General features: G+C 44.6%; 1 protein-coding gene across 2 annotated transcripts in view; it reads right to left on the bottom strand.

Annotated features, from left to right (window-relative positions):
- LOC132782164 (protein tweety homolog 3) overlaps nucleotides 1-13,470 on the bottom strand; it is a 168,252-nt gene that overhangs the window by 96,961 nt on the left and 57,821 nt on the right. The window lies entirely within an intron of this gene.

Below are 13,470 nucleotides of genomic sequence, written 5' to 3'. Positions count from 1 at the left end.
CCACAAAGTGGAATCTATGACATGCAAGTGTGGAGAAGAGCAAACCACTGACCACCTACCACAATGCAACTTGAGCCCTGCCACATGCACAACAGAGGACCTTCTTATAGCAACAGCAGAGGCACTCCAAGTGGCCAGCTACTGGTCAAAGGACATTTAATAGGAGGATTGAATGAAAAGTAATGGCTCCACCTTCGTAACCCCAAAGGAGATTCATCAGAGAATGCAAGCTGTTTATGGTGACTGTGTTGATGTGAGTACTGTGCGTCATTGGGCAAGTAAGTTTAAAGATGTTGAGGTGACACCTTCTGTTGTCAAGAATTCAATGACTGCATGTTGCTTAAGTCACATTGAGCGACCGTCTGTGCAGGGTTTCATACTTTGCACTTTCCACCGTCTCCCAAAACAGTTGCTCTACTTCGAACTCAAGAACAGAAAACGGAATGTTGGTGGACACGAAAAGAGATTTAAAGATGGGCTCAAAGCCAACCTTAAAAACTCTAGCATAGACACTGAGAACTGGGAAGCCCTGGCCCTTGACCGCTCCAGCTGGAGGTCAGCTGTGACTAGCAGTGCTGCAGAATTTGAAAGGCACGAATGGAGGGCGAAAGGGAGAAGTGTGCCAAGAGGAAGGCGCGTCAAGCCAACCCCGACCGAGACCGCCTTCCACCTGGAAACCAATGCCCTCACTGCGGAAGAAGATGCAGAGCAAGAATAGGGCTCCACAGCCACCTACGGACCCACAAGAATATTGGAAGACAATCATCCTCGGAAAGCGAGGGATCGCCTAAGTAAGTAAGTAAGTAAAACTTTGCACTTTAACAACACAACCATTCAATGCTAAGGCTTCCTGCCAAAATGGAACTGTAGAGGAGAGTCTACTGAACAAAGCAGTACCTGCCACATACCAGTACTGCCATCTGTTGAGGAGTTACGAAGGTGGAGGCATTACTTTTCATTCAACCCTCGCAGAATGCCAAGTTTGCAAACTTTGTGTGTGTGCATTTTTAAATACAATACACTCCTGACTCGATAAATAAATAAATACCCCATAATAATCCAGGTCTCTGCGGTTATTTCTCCTGACTGTTGCTCAGGCGGTGACAACCTTCTCTCTTGGCCAAACACATTTCTAATCAGAGTGCCTTCTTTCCAGATTAGCTGTACGGGCAAGCCAAGCCAATCAACAATCATATCATGAATGGGATAATGCCATGCTGCATATGTGGACATTGTATTTACTCCAATTTGGAGGCAAAGCGGAGAGCGAGGACAACGGTTTCTGAACAGGTCGCTCTCTCTGTGTATCACGCACAGCAAAACAAAACCGAAGCAAGGCCAAAAGGAGAGGCTTCTTTCAACTGCGCTCAAAACGATACTAAAAATCAGCAAATATTTTCAGATGCATCTCAATACACTTTATTATCTCGTTTCCCAGGAAATGCAAGCCGTATGTTTCTGGTCAAAATATATAATGGCACCACATTGTGTGCTGAAAGCCAAGAAGGAAAGGTATTGTCGAAGGCTTTAATGGCTGGAATCACTGGGTCTGTACGGCCATGTTCTAGAAGCATTCTTTCCTGACATTTCGCCTGCATCTGTGGCAGGCATCCTCAGAGGTTATGAGGTCTGTTGGAAACTAGGAAAGTGGAGTTTATATAGAAAGAACTCTTGTCTGTTGGAGGCAGGTGTCAATGTTGCAATTAGCCTCTTTGATTATCATTGAATGGCCTTGCAGCTTCAAAGCCTGGCTGCTTCCTGCCTGGAGGATCCCGTCTTGAGAGGTGCTAGCTGGCCCTGATTGTTTCCTGTCTGGATTTCCCCTGTTTTTGAATGTTGCTCTTCATTTACTGTCATGATTTTGGAGCCAGATTTTGTTCATTTGCATGGTTTCCTCCTTTCTGTTGAAATCGTCCACATGCTTGTGGGTTGCAATAGCTTCTTTGTACAAGGCTGGCCAATTGCAACATTCACACTTTCTTCAAACAGACAAGAGTTCTTTCTCCCACCCTGGACATTATTCCAGAGATATATAAACCCCACTTGCCTAGTTTCCAACAGACCTCACAACGTATTGTCGAAGGCTTTCATGGCCGTAATCACTGGGTTGTTGTAGGTTTTTTTGGGGCTATATGGCCATGTTCTAGTGGCATTCTCTCCTGATGTTTCGCCTCCATCTATGGCAAGCATTTTCAGAGGTAGTGAGGTCTGTTGGAATTAGGAAAATGGGTTTATATATCTGTGGAAAGACCCGGGTGGGACAAAGGACTCTTGTCTGCTGGAGCTAGGTGTGAATGTTTCAACTGACCCAATGAACCAACCTGGACACAGCATATTATTTGAGAACACAGAAATGCTGGACCACGCTCACAACCACCATGTCAGACTACACAGAGAAGCCATTGAAATCCACAAGCATGTGGACAATTTCAACAGAAAGGAGGAAACCATGAAAATGAACAAAATCTGGCTACCAGTATTAAAAAAACTCTAAAATTAAAACAGAAAAACAGCAGAGGGAAAACAATCAGGGAGATCTAATCACCTCTCAACAAAAGATTGCTCCAGGCACTGCCAGGCTATCAAATGCTAATCAAGGTGGTCAGTTGAAACATTCACACCTAGCTCCAGCAGACAAGAGTCCTTTGTCCCACCCTGGTCTTTCCACAGATATATAAACCCACTTTCCTAGTTCCAACAGACCTCACTACCTCTGAGGATGCTTGCCATAGATGCAGGCGAAACGTCAGATGAGAATGCCTCTAGAACATGGCCATATAGCCCCAAAAAAAACCTACAACAACCCAAGAAGAAAAGGCATTGCTGTTTGCAAAGGGAGAAGACAACAATACACAAGCCTGAGGACAAACCCTTGAATGTCCATTCACATGCTTTGGCATGAAATCGGAACCAATTCCCTATGAGAAGCCATTTGAGCACATCACCGTTCAAATTCATCCACATTCTGCACTACGAATATGGAAACAACAACAAATAGCTAACGAATAAACCCTTCAGTCAATTGCTTTCGGGACACAACGAGCTGGAGGTCACTGTCCACGAAATGCCACCAGATTGCGAGGCTGCAAAAATACCTGGAACGGAGCCCAAGCGGTTCCTGCCAGCGCCGTCGTATTAGTCCCCTTCAGTCTGAAGGCAAAGCCGTGCCAGAAATGTGCAGCGTGGAGGGGATTTTATTTTTAATCAGCGACATCTCTTTTGCTTAGCTTCCGAAAATCCGGACAATGTTGCTCAGAAGTCCTTGAATTGGAACACTGTCTCTCGGACAAGAAACTGGGTTTCGACACCATTCTATATTAAGCTGCTGCAAAAAAATCATTCAGGGATCTGGACTGGAGTGCCATCAACTTGCAGCTGCACCTCTTTCCCATTGAAACATCTCAGGGAGGTGGAAGGTATCCTGAAAATGCGCCTGGAAATACTACTGGAATGGATGAGTGGGCACAAGACATGCTCTGAACCAGATGCTATTACATGCCAGCTCCGATCACATGAACCTAGCTGCACAGTCGTCGCTCCACATGCTTGACTTCAAATGACAGGAAAGGAGATTCCACCTGAATATTAGGGAGAACTTGGGTCTGGAGAACAAGGGTCTGGAGAACAAGCCCTATGAGGAGCGGCTTAAAGAGCTGTGCATGTTTAGCCTGAAGAAGAGAAGGCTGAGAGGAGACCTGATAGCCATGAATAAATATGTGAGAGGAACTCATAGAGAGGAGGGAACAAGCTTGAAAATGTGTCTGGAAATACCACTGGAATGGATGAGTGGGCACAAGGCATGCTCTGAACCAGATGCTATTACATGCCATGCCTTTAACATGCCAGCTCCGATCACATGAACCTAGCTGCACAGTCGTCGCTCCACATGCTTGGCTTCAAATAACAGGAAAGGAGATTCCAACTGAACATTAGGGAGAACTTGGGTCTGGAGAACAAGCCCTATGAGGAGCGGCTTAAAGAGCTGTGCATGTTTAGCCTGAAGAAGAGAAGGCTGAAAAAAGACATGATAGCCATGTATAAATATGTGAGAGGAAGTCATAGAGAGGAGGGAACAAGCTTGAAAATGTGTCTGGAAATACCACTGGAATAGATGAGTGGGCACAAGGCATGCTCTGAACCAGATGCTATTACATGCCATGCCTTTAACATGCCAGCTCCGATCACATGAACCTAGCTGCACAGTCGTCGCTCCACATGCTTGGCTTCAAATGACAGGAAAGGAGATTCCAACTGAACATTAGGAAGAACTTAGGTCTGGAGTACAAGCCCTATGAGGAGCGGCTTAAAGAGCTGGGCATGTTTAGCCTGAAGAAGAGAAGGCTGAGAAGAGACCTGATAGCCATGTATAAATATGTGAGAGGAAGTCATAGAGAGGAGGGAACAAGCTTGAAAGTGTGTCTGGAAATACCACTGGAATGGATGAGTGGGCACAAGGCATGCTCTGAACCAGATGCTATTACATGCCAGCTCCGATCACATGAACCTAGCTGCACAGTCGTCGCTCCACATGCTTGACTTCAAATGACAGGAAAGGAGATTCCACCTGAACATTAGGGAGAACTTGGGTCTGGAGAACAAGCCCTATGAGGAGCGGCTTAAAGAGCTGGGCATGGTTAGCCTGAAGAAGAGAAGGCTGAGAGGAGATATGATAGCCATGTATAAATATGTGAGAGGAAGTCATAGAGAGGAGGGAACAAGCTTGAAAATGTGTCCGGAAATACCACTGGAATGGATGAGTGGGCACAAGGCATGCTCTGAACCAGATGCTATTACATGCCAGCTCCGATCACATGAACAGTTGTCGCTCCACATGCTTGGCTTCAAATGACAGGAAAGGAGATTCCACCTGAATATTAGGGAGAACTTGGGTCTGGAGAACAAGGGTCTGGAGAACAAGCCCTATGAGGAGCGGCTTAAAGAGCTATGCATGTTTAGCCTGAGGAAGAGAAGGCTGAGAGGAGACATGATGAGGGCCATGGATCAAGATGTGAGGGGAAGTCATGGGGGGGGGGGGTAGCAAGCTAGCCCTGCAGACTAGGATGCGGAACAATGGCTTCAAACGACAGGAAAGGAGATTCCACCTGGACATTATGAAGAACTTCCTCACCGTGAGAGCTGTTCAACAGTGGAACTCTCTGCCTCAAAGTGTGGTGGAGGCTCCTTCTTTGGAAGCTTTTAAACAGAGGCTGGATGAATTGTCGAAGGCGTTCATGGCCGGGTTTTTTGGGGGGCTATATGGCCATGTACTAGAGGCATTTTCACCTGACATTTCGCCTGCATCTATGGAAAGCATCCTCAGAGGTAGTGAGGTTGGATGGCCATCTGTTGGGGGTGCTTGGAATGCGATTTTCCTGCTTCTTGGCAGAATGGGATTGGACTAGATGGCTCACGAAGTCTCTTCCAACTCTAGGATTCTATGATTGTGTGTAGTCAAGATCTGAAAATTCCCTAAATATGAATCCAGCTGCCTATGCAAAGGTCATTCACAGCTGTCTATAAAGGGTAGAGAAAATACTCTCATTAAAATAAAATCCCGCTTTTCTAGTCTCGTGCTGTTAGACGGAAAGGACCCCCAGAAGCTGTTACAGATCAGATTAGACTATTTGGCATTATCTGCGGCATAATCCGCTCTGACTGATAGTGGATCTATAGGGCAGAGAAAGGTCTTTCCTATTACCTTATAAGGAGGGAAGCCAGGGATTGAATCAGAGACCTTCTGCATTCAACCTTCTGAATGTAATATGTAATGATACTCCCAACTCAAGAAGGCGAAACGCAATGTTGGACAGGAAAAGAGGGCTTAAAGCCAATCTTAAATACTGTGGCATAGACACCGAGAACTGGGAAGCCTTTGAGTGCTCTAACTGGAAGTCAGCTGTGACCAGCAGTGCTGTGGAATTTGAGCAGACAACATGAGGCTAGAAAGATTAAGAATCCAATCAAACACTAGCCTGCAGAAGAGAAGGCTGAGAGGAGACATGATGAGAACTAGGAAGCCCTGGCCCTCAAGCGCTCTAACTGGAGGTCAGCTGTGACCAGCAGTGCTACGGAATTTGAGCAGACAACACGAGGCTAGAAAGGTTAAGAATCCAATCAAACGCTACCTATTTTAATCTTTTGGCGCAACGGGTTAAACCGCTGAGCTGCTGAATTTGCTGACCGAAAGGTTGGCGATTCGAATCGGTGGGACGAGGTGAGCTCCTGCTGTTAGCCCCAGCTTCTGCCAACCTAGCAGTTCGATAACATGCAAATGTGAGTAGATCAACATCTGAACATGAGGAAGAACTTCCTGACAGTGAGAGCCGTTCAGCAGTGGAACTCTCTGCCCCGGAGTGTGGTGGAGGCTCCTTCTTTGGAAGCTTTTAAACAGAGGCTGGATGGCCATCTGTCAGGGGTGCTTTGAATGCAATATTCCTGCTTCTTGGCAGAATGGGGTTGGACTGGATGGCCCAGGAGGTCTCTTCCAACTCTTTGATTCTATGATTCTATGTTTCTACCGCCTCAGAAGGAAGGTAAACGCAAGTCCTAGTAGCACTTTAGCATAACTAACTGTCGCTGCACACCACACTTTTAATCTTACGTGCCTCCTGCCATCTCAGCACTTTTAACCCTTGTACCCCAGTGCGCCGGCCGAACCAGTTTTAATAAGGTCTTGATGTACCGTCATTGTCGTTATTTTTGCTTATTATCTGATTTGCTTAGTTATTGTGGAGTTATGTTATTTTGTTTATTGTTTTGATTTGCTGTTATTGTGATGTCACGTTTTACTGTACTGTGTTTTGAGGCTTCGGCCTGTGTAAGCCGCATCGAGTCCTCCAGGAGATGCTAGCGGGGTACAAATAAAGTTAATAATAATAATAATAATAATAATAATAATAATAATAATAAACGGCGCATCATGCAGTCATGCTGGCCACATGACCTTGGAGGCGTCTATGGACAATGCCGGCTCTTTTTGGCTGGCATGACTACTACTTATTTTAATCTTTTGACGCAACGGGTTAAACCGCTGAGCTACTGAATTTGCTGACCGAAAGGTTGGCGATTCGAATCCGTGGGACGAGGTGAGTTCCTGCTGTTAGCCCCAGCTTCTGCCAACCTAGCAGTTCGAAAACATGCAAATGTCAGTAGATCAATAGGTACCGCCTCAGAAGGAAGGTAAACGGCGCATCATGCAGTAATGCCGGCGACATGACATTGGAGGCGTCTATGGACAATGCCGGCTCTTTTTGGCTGGCATGACTACATGGAGTGCTATTTAAAGATGGGCTTAAAAAGCTGGGCATGTTTAGCCTGCAGAAAAGAAGGCTGAGAGGAGACATGATGAGATCTAGGAAGCCCTGGCCCTCAAGCACTCTAACTGGAGGTCAGCTGTGACCAGCAGTGCTGCAGAATTTGAGCAGACAACATGAGGCTAGCAATTCGAAAACATGCAAATGTGAATAGATCAATAGGTACTGCCTCAGAAGGAAAGTCAACGGCGTATCATGCAGTCATGCTGGCCACATGACTTTGGAGGCGTCTATGGACAATGCTGGCTCTTTTTGGCTGGCATGACTACATGGAGTGCTGTTTAAAGATGGGCTTTAGCCAAACTGTGGCATAGACACCGAGAGAAAACTGGGAAGCCCTGGCCCTTGAGTGTTCTTACTGGAGGTCAGCTGTGACCAGCAGTGCTGTGGAATTCGAAGAGGCACGAATGGAAGGCGAAAGGGAGAAACGTATCAAGAGGAAGGCACATCAAGACCGTCCTCCACCTCGAAACCGATGTCATCACTGTGGAAGAACATGCAGGCCAAGAATAGGGCTCCATAGTCACCCAAGACATACTCAGACAACGAGTAATCGCCAATGTAAGTGATGTAAGTGAGCACTCAATGCACATATTTTGCCACGAAACTAGAATCCCACTTGAGAAGAATCTGCTGTGTTTGCTCGCCAAAAAAGAAAGCATAACAGCAACCCACAGGGTGATTTACTCAATGATAAAGGTACAAAAGCCACGGCAAACGTACGCCCTTTGGACCATCCATTACCAAATGGTGAGATCATCTATTCTTGCTCCTTTCGGTTTGAAGGAAGCCGGAGAGAACTGACCTCATAGCTAGACTAAATAGAGTAGCAGACATTGGATTGTTTTGGACTTCGACAGACCAATTGAACCCTTCAAGGCTATTTTATGGCATGCAAACAATGTGTGAAAGTGTTCCAAGAGTAAACGGGCACCCAACTTGGATAATTTCAGGTTTTGGGCTTCAGAATATATTTGAGATACTGGCACATTCACAGCCACCTCCATACCGAGACTATAAGCATCAAAGACCACCATTCTCATTTCCAAACAAGACCCCATGTATCAATTCATCAAAAGGGTTGCAGTGAGTTTTCCAGGATGTATGGCCATGTTCCAGAAGCATGCTCTCCTGACGTTTCACCCACATCTATGGAAGGCATCCCCAGAGGTTGTGAGGTCTGCTGGAAACTAGGCAAGTGGGGTTTAGATATCTGTGGAATGATGTCCAGGGTGGGAGAAAGAAATCTTGCCTGTTTGGGGTAGGTGTGAATGTTGCAATTGGCCAACTTGATCAGCATTGAATGGCCTTGCAGTTTCAAAGCCTGGCTGCTTCCTGCTCTAAAATCAGGACAGGAAGCAGCCAGGATTTTAAAATGCAAGGCCATTAAATGTTGATCAAGGTAGCCAGTTGCAACTAGTATTTTAAAAGCGCTAAAATCAGGACAGTAAATAAAGAGTAACACTCAAAAAACAGGGGAATTCCAGACAAAAAACTATCAAGGTCAGCTAACACCTCCCAACAAAGGATTCCCCCTTTAATAACTCCAAAACTAGGACAGTAAATACAGAGCAACACTCAAAAAACAGGGGAATTCCAGACAGGAAACTGTCAAGGTCAGCTAACACCTCCCAACAAAGGATTCCCTCTTTAATAACTCTAAAATCAGGACAATAAATACAGAGCAACACTCAAAAAACAGGGGAATCCCAGACAACAAACTATCAAGGTCAGCTAACACCTCCCAACAAAGGATTCCCCCTTTAACAACTCTAAAACCAGGACGGTAAATACAGAGCAACACTCAAAAAACAGGGGAATTCCAGACAGGAAACTATCAAGGCCAGCTAACACCTCTCAACGAAAAATTCCCCTAGGTAGGAAGCAGCCAGGTATTGAAGTGCCTTGCAGCTTCGAAGACTGGCTGCTTCCTGCCTGGGGGAAAAGCTCCATAATCAGGACAGGAAGCAGCCAGGATTTTAAGCTGCAAGGCTATTACATGTTAATCAAGGTGGCCAATTGTAACCAGTATTTAAAAAATTCTAAAATCAGGAGAGTAAATACAGAGCAATACTCAAACAACAGGGGAATTCCAGACTGGAAACTCTCAAGGCCAGCTAACACCTCCCAAGAAAAAATTCCTCTAGGTAGGAAGCAGCCAGGTATTGAATAGACTTACAGCTTCAGACAGTGGCTGCTTCCTGCCTGGGGGAAAAGCTCTAAAATCAGGACTGGAAGCAGCCAGGATTTGAAGCTGCAGGGCCATTAAATGTTAATCGAGGTGGCCAATTGCAACCAGTATTTTAAGAACTCTAAAATAAGGACAGTAAATACAGAGCAAGACTCAAACAACAGGGGAAATCCAGACAGGAAACTATCAAGGCCAGCTAACACCTCCCAACAAAGGATTCCCCCTTTAATAACTCTAAAATCAGGACAGTAAATTCAGAGCAACACTCAAAAAACAGGGGAATTCCAGACTGGAAACTATCAAGACCAGCTAACACCTCCCAATAAAGGATTCCCCCTTTAATAACTCTAAAATCAGGACACTAAATACAGAACAATACTCAAAAAACAGGGGAATTCCAGACAAGAAACTATCAAGGTCAGCTAACACCTCCCAACAAAGGATTCCCCCTTTAATAACTCTAAAACCAGGACAGTAAATACAGAGCAACACTCAAAAAACAGGGGAATTCCAGACAGGAAACTATCAAGACCAGCTAACACCTCCCAACAAAGAATTCCCATGGGCAGGAAGCATCCAGGTATTGAATAGCCTTGCGGCTTCAAAGCTTGGCTACTTCCTGCATGGGGAAATTCTACAAAACATCCCTGGAGAGAAGTTGCTGTTTCGCGGTTTAGCTGTAAAGCCTTGCTATGTTGCTTGGGGATTGTGGGCATTGTAGTCCATCATGACACACAGAGAACAGGCTGCTAGAATCCTCTCCGAAATCCCTTTTGCAGAGCAAAGATTTAGAATGGGAGTCTCTCTCCTACTTTCGAAATACGGACACATCCACACCGACTAAATCATTATCAAATGAAGCTTAGCTCAGATCTGGCAGGCTGTCAAGAGGGGTGAGCTTGCCGAAAAGATGGATTTCCTCGCAGAGGCATTGCAACTCCCACAAAATGGATGCTTGGATTGATCTACGTTTCCTATAATATTGGAGTGAGTTCGTTCAAGATCCTGTCCTGCAAGCCAGGTTGAGTTTCTAAAACATATTCCCATATAAGAGCCAATAAAACTGACTCCATGATATCAAGTTGAGCAGGAACTCAATGTGTATCTTCCTTTGCATATTGTATCCCTTCAATAGATAAACAGAGGCCATGAAGTTAATCGCAGCCACCAAAAAGTTTCTTTTTCCATGCATAACGTGTCTCATTAGCACCCTTTCATTATGTGAGAGCAGCTCTTGAGAGGCAGGGCTGCTGTAAGTTTTTTGGCCTGTATGGTCATGTTCAGGGAAGCATTCTCTCCTGACGTTTCGCCTGCATCCATGGCAGGCATCCTCAGAGGTTGTGAATCATAGAATTGGAAGAGACCTCATGGGCCATCCAGTCCAACCCCATTCTGCCAAGAAGCAGGAAAATTGCATTCAAAGCATCCCCAACAGATGGCCATCCAGCCTCTACTTAAAAGCCTCCATAGAAGGAGCCTCCACCACGCTCCGGGGCAGAGAGTTCCACTGCTGAATGGCTCTCACAGTCAGGAAGTTCTTCCTAATGTTCAGATGGAATCTCCTTTCTTGTAGTTGGAAGCCATTGTTCCATTGCGTCCTAGTCTCCAGGGCAGCAGAAAGTAAGGTTGCTTACCTGTAACCATGTTTCTTTGAGTGGTCAACTGTGAAATTCACACACCTGTGGTATTTCCTGCCACAGGTGTGGATTTCACAGTGACCACGCTGACCACGCTGAAGAAAGTAAGGTTGCTTTTGGTCATGGGAGTCTGTGTGGAAAGTTTGGCCCAATTCTATCATTCGTGGGTTTCAGAAGGCTCTTTGATTGCAGGTGAACTATGAATCCCAGCAACTACAATTCCCAAATGTCAAGCTCTATTTTCCCCAGACTCCACCAGTGTTCACATTTGGACATATTGAGTATTCATGCCAAGTTTGGTCCAGATCCGTAATTGTTTGAGTCCACAGTGCTCTCTGGATGTAGGTGAACTACAATTCCAAAACTCAAGGTCAATGCCCACCAAACCCTTCCAGTATTTTCTGCTGATCATGGGAGTTATGTGTGCCAAATTTGGTTCAATTCCATCATTGGTGGAGTTCGGAATGCTCTTTGATTGTAGGTGAACTATAAATCCCAGTAACTACAACTCCCAAATAACAAAATCAATCCCACGCATACTCACCAGTATTCAAATTTGGGCATATCGAGTTTTTGTGCCAAATTTGGTCCAGTGAATGAAAATACCTCCTGCATATCAAATATTTACATGACGATCCATAATAGTAGCAACAAAAATAGTTGCTATTTTTGTTGGGGGTCACCATTTAATAAGAAATTAAGTGCGCAGATTTGATAAATGTGAATTTAATATGATGTGTGGGGATGAATGGAAGAATGTAAGGATGTATGGATGGAGTTAATCATTTTGGAAACACCAGTAAAAGACCAAAGCCTGCAATGACTAAGTATCTGCTTGCTGGACTGTAATTAAAAGTTGCTAATAAGAACTGAAAAGTAAACTGTGATAAGAACTGGGAAGTGATAAGATAAATATTTACAATGTTAAGAAGGAAGTCAACATAAGATCAACACCAATCAAGAAGAATCAATATCTGGCCAGGAAACTGAGATGGAGCCAGAATGGAAGACAGCTATCATTAATTTATGACATCGGGACGACATCAGCTGAATATTCCTATAAAAGACTCAGTCTAATAATTCTCAAATAATTCTCCCCCTGTCAAGTTCTCTTCCTGTTGTCTGATCTCCGTTCTTCACTATGAGTTGTATGTAAGTCAGATGACGTTAACTTGGGCTCTGTCTGTACCACTAAAATACTAACTAAAGTTAAGGAAGCAGGAGAAGCATCCCAAGTTACAGCTTTCCTTGAATTGTGATGAACCTTAAAAGACCTTGTGCAGAAGTCATTGATACTATGTATGTGTTTAACTGTTAGAGTATATATTTGTGTTTGTAACCGTAGCTAAAACTAGAGTTATCTGGTTTGAATCCACAGTGAGTGTTGCCAAGGAGACCAGGCAGGTTAGCTCAGGAGAGTGAGAAGTGGGCGGAGCCAAGCAGGAAAAGTTATGTGCGTCTTTGGAAAAGGGCAGTGTGTGAGTGAGTGTGGAGGTTTGAAAAGCCTGGGAGAGAGGTGTGTGTCAGCAGCTGGAGGTTTTTCCAGTCTAAAAGGGCTGAAGAGAGAAACCTGGCCAGTTTCTTTAGTCAAGGAAGACTAAAGGAAGCTTGTTAAGATCCCTAGTCAAGGAAGGGCTAGAGATCAGAGGTTTGATCAAGGAAAGATCAAATTGTAAGGCTATTAATAGAAGGAAACGTTCACTAAAGAGCTTCACCTCAGTAAAAGTTAGCCACGAGCTGTGTTATTTGGAAGAGTGGACTGTATTACAAACCAAGTGATATTCAAAGTTCTATAAGTTACTTAACAGCCTGCAACCATACGCTTTGTACACAATAAACTTGTTATCTTTTGTTGAAGACCGTCTCATCTCAATTAATCTGCGTCTGTAAAGCCAGATCTCATCGGTGGTACCTCAAATACCTCACATTGGTGGCAGTTACCGACTGGACAACCTGCTTGCTGGACTGTAATTAAAAGCTGCTAATAAGAACTGAAAAGTAAACTGTGATAAGAACTGGACAGTGATAAGATAAATGTTTACAATGTTAAGAAGGAAGTCAACGTAAAATCAACACCGGAAACAGAGTCTAGGTTCCAAATTTATATTCATGCCTGGACCGTGGCAATGTTTCATTATTAGCAGATGCTGCCTTTTAAAAGATTTAATGTACACACACACAAAAGCACAAAAGGGATGAGCTCATTGTTGGGATATTACCAAAAGCAGCTGAAATAAGTGGCTTGAATATTTTAAACCCAAAAGCTAGAAGGAAAGTTAGAAACAGAAGACTGCAATTCAGCCCGGAGATGCCTCCTTCAACAACTTGG

Source organism: Anolis sagrei, chromosome X (genome assembly GCF_037176765.1).
Source record: "Anolis sagrei isolate rAnoSag1 chromosome X, rAnoSag1.mat, whole genome shotgun sequence".
NCBI lineage: Eukaryota > Metazoa > Chordata > Lepidosauria > Squamata > Dactyloidae > Anolis > Anolis sagrei.
This window is presented reverse-complemented; position numbering and strand designations above follow the sequence as displayed.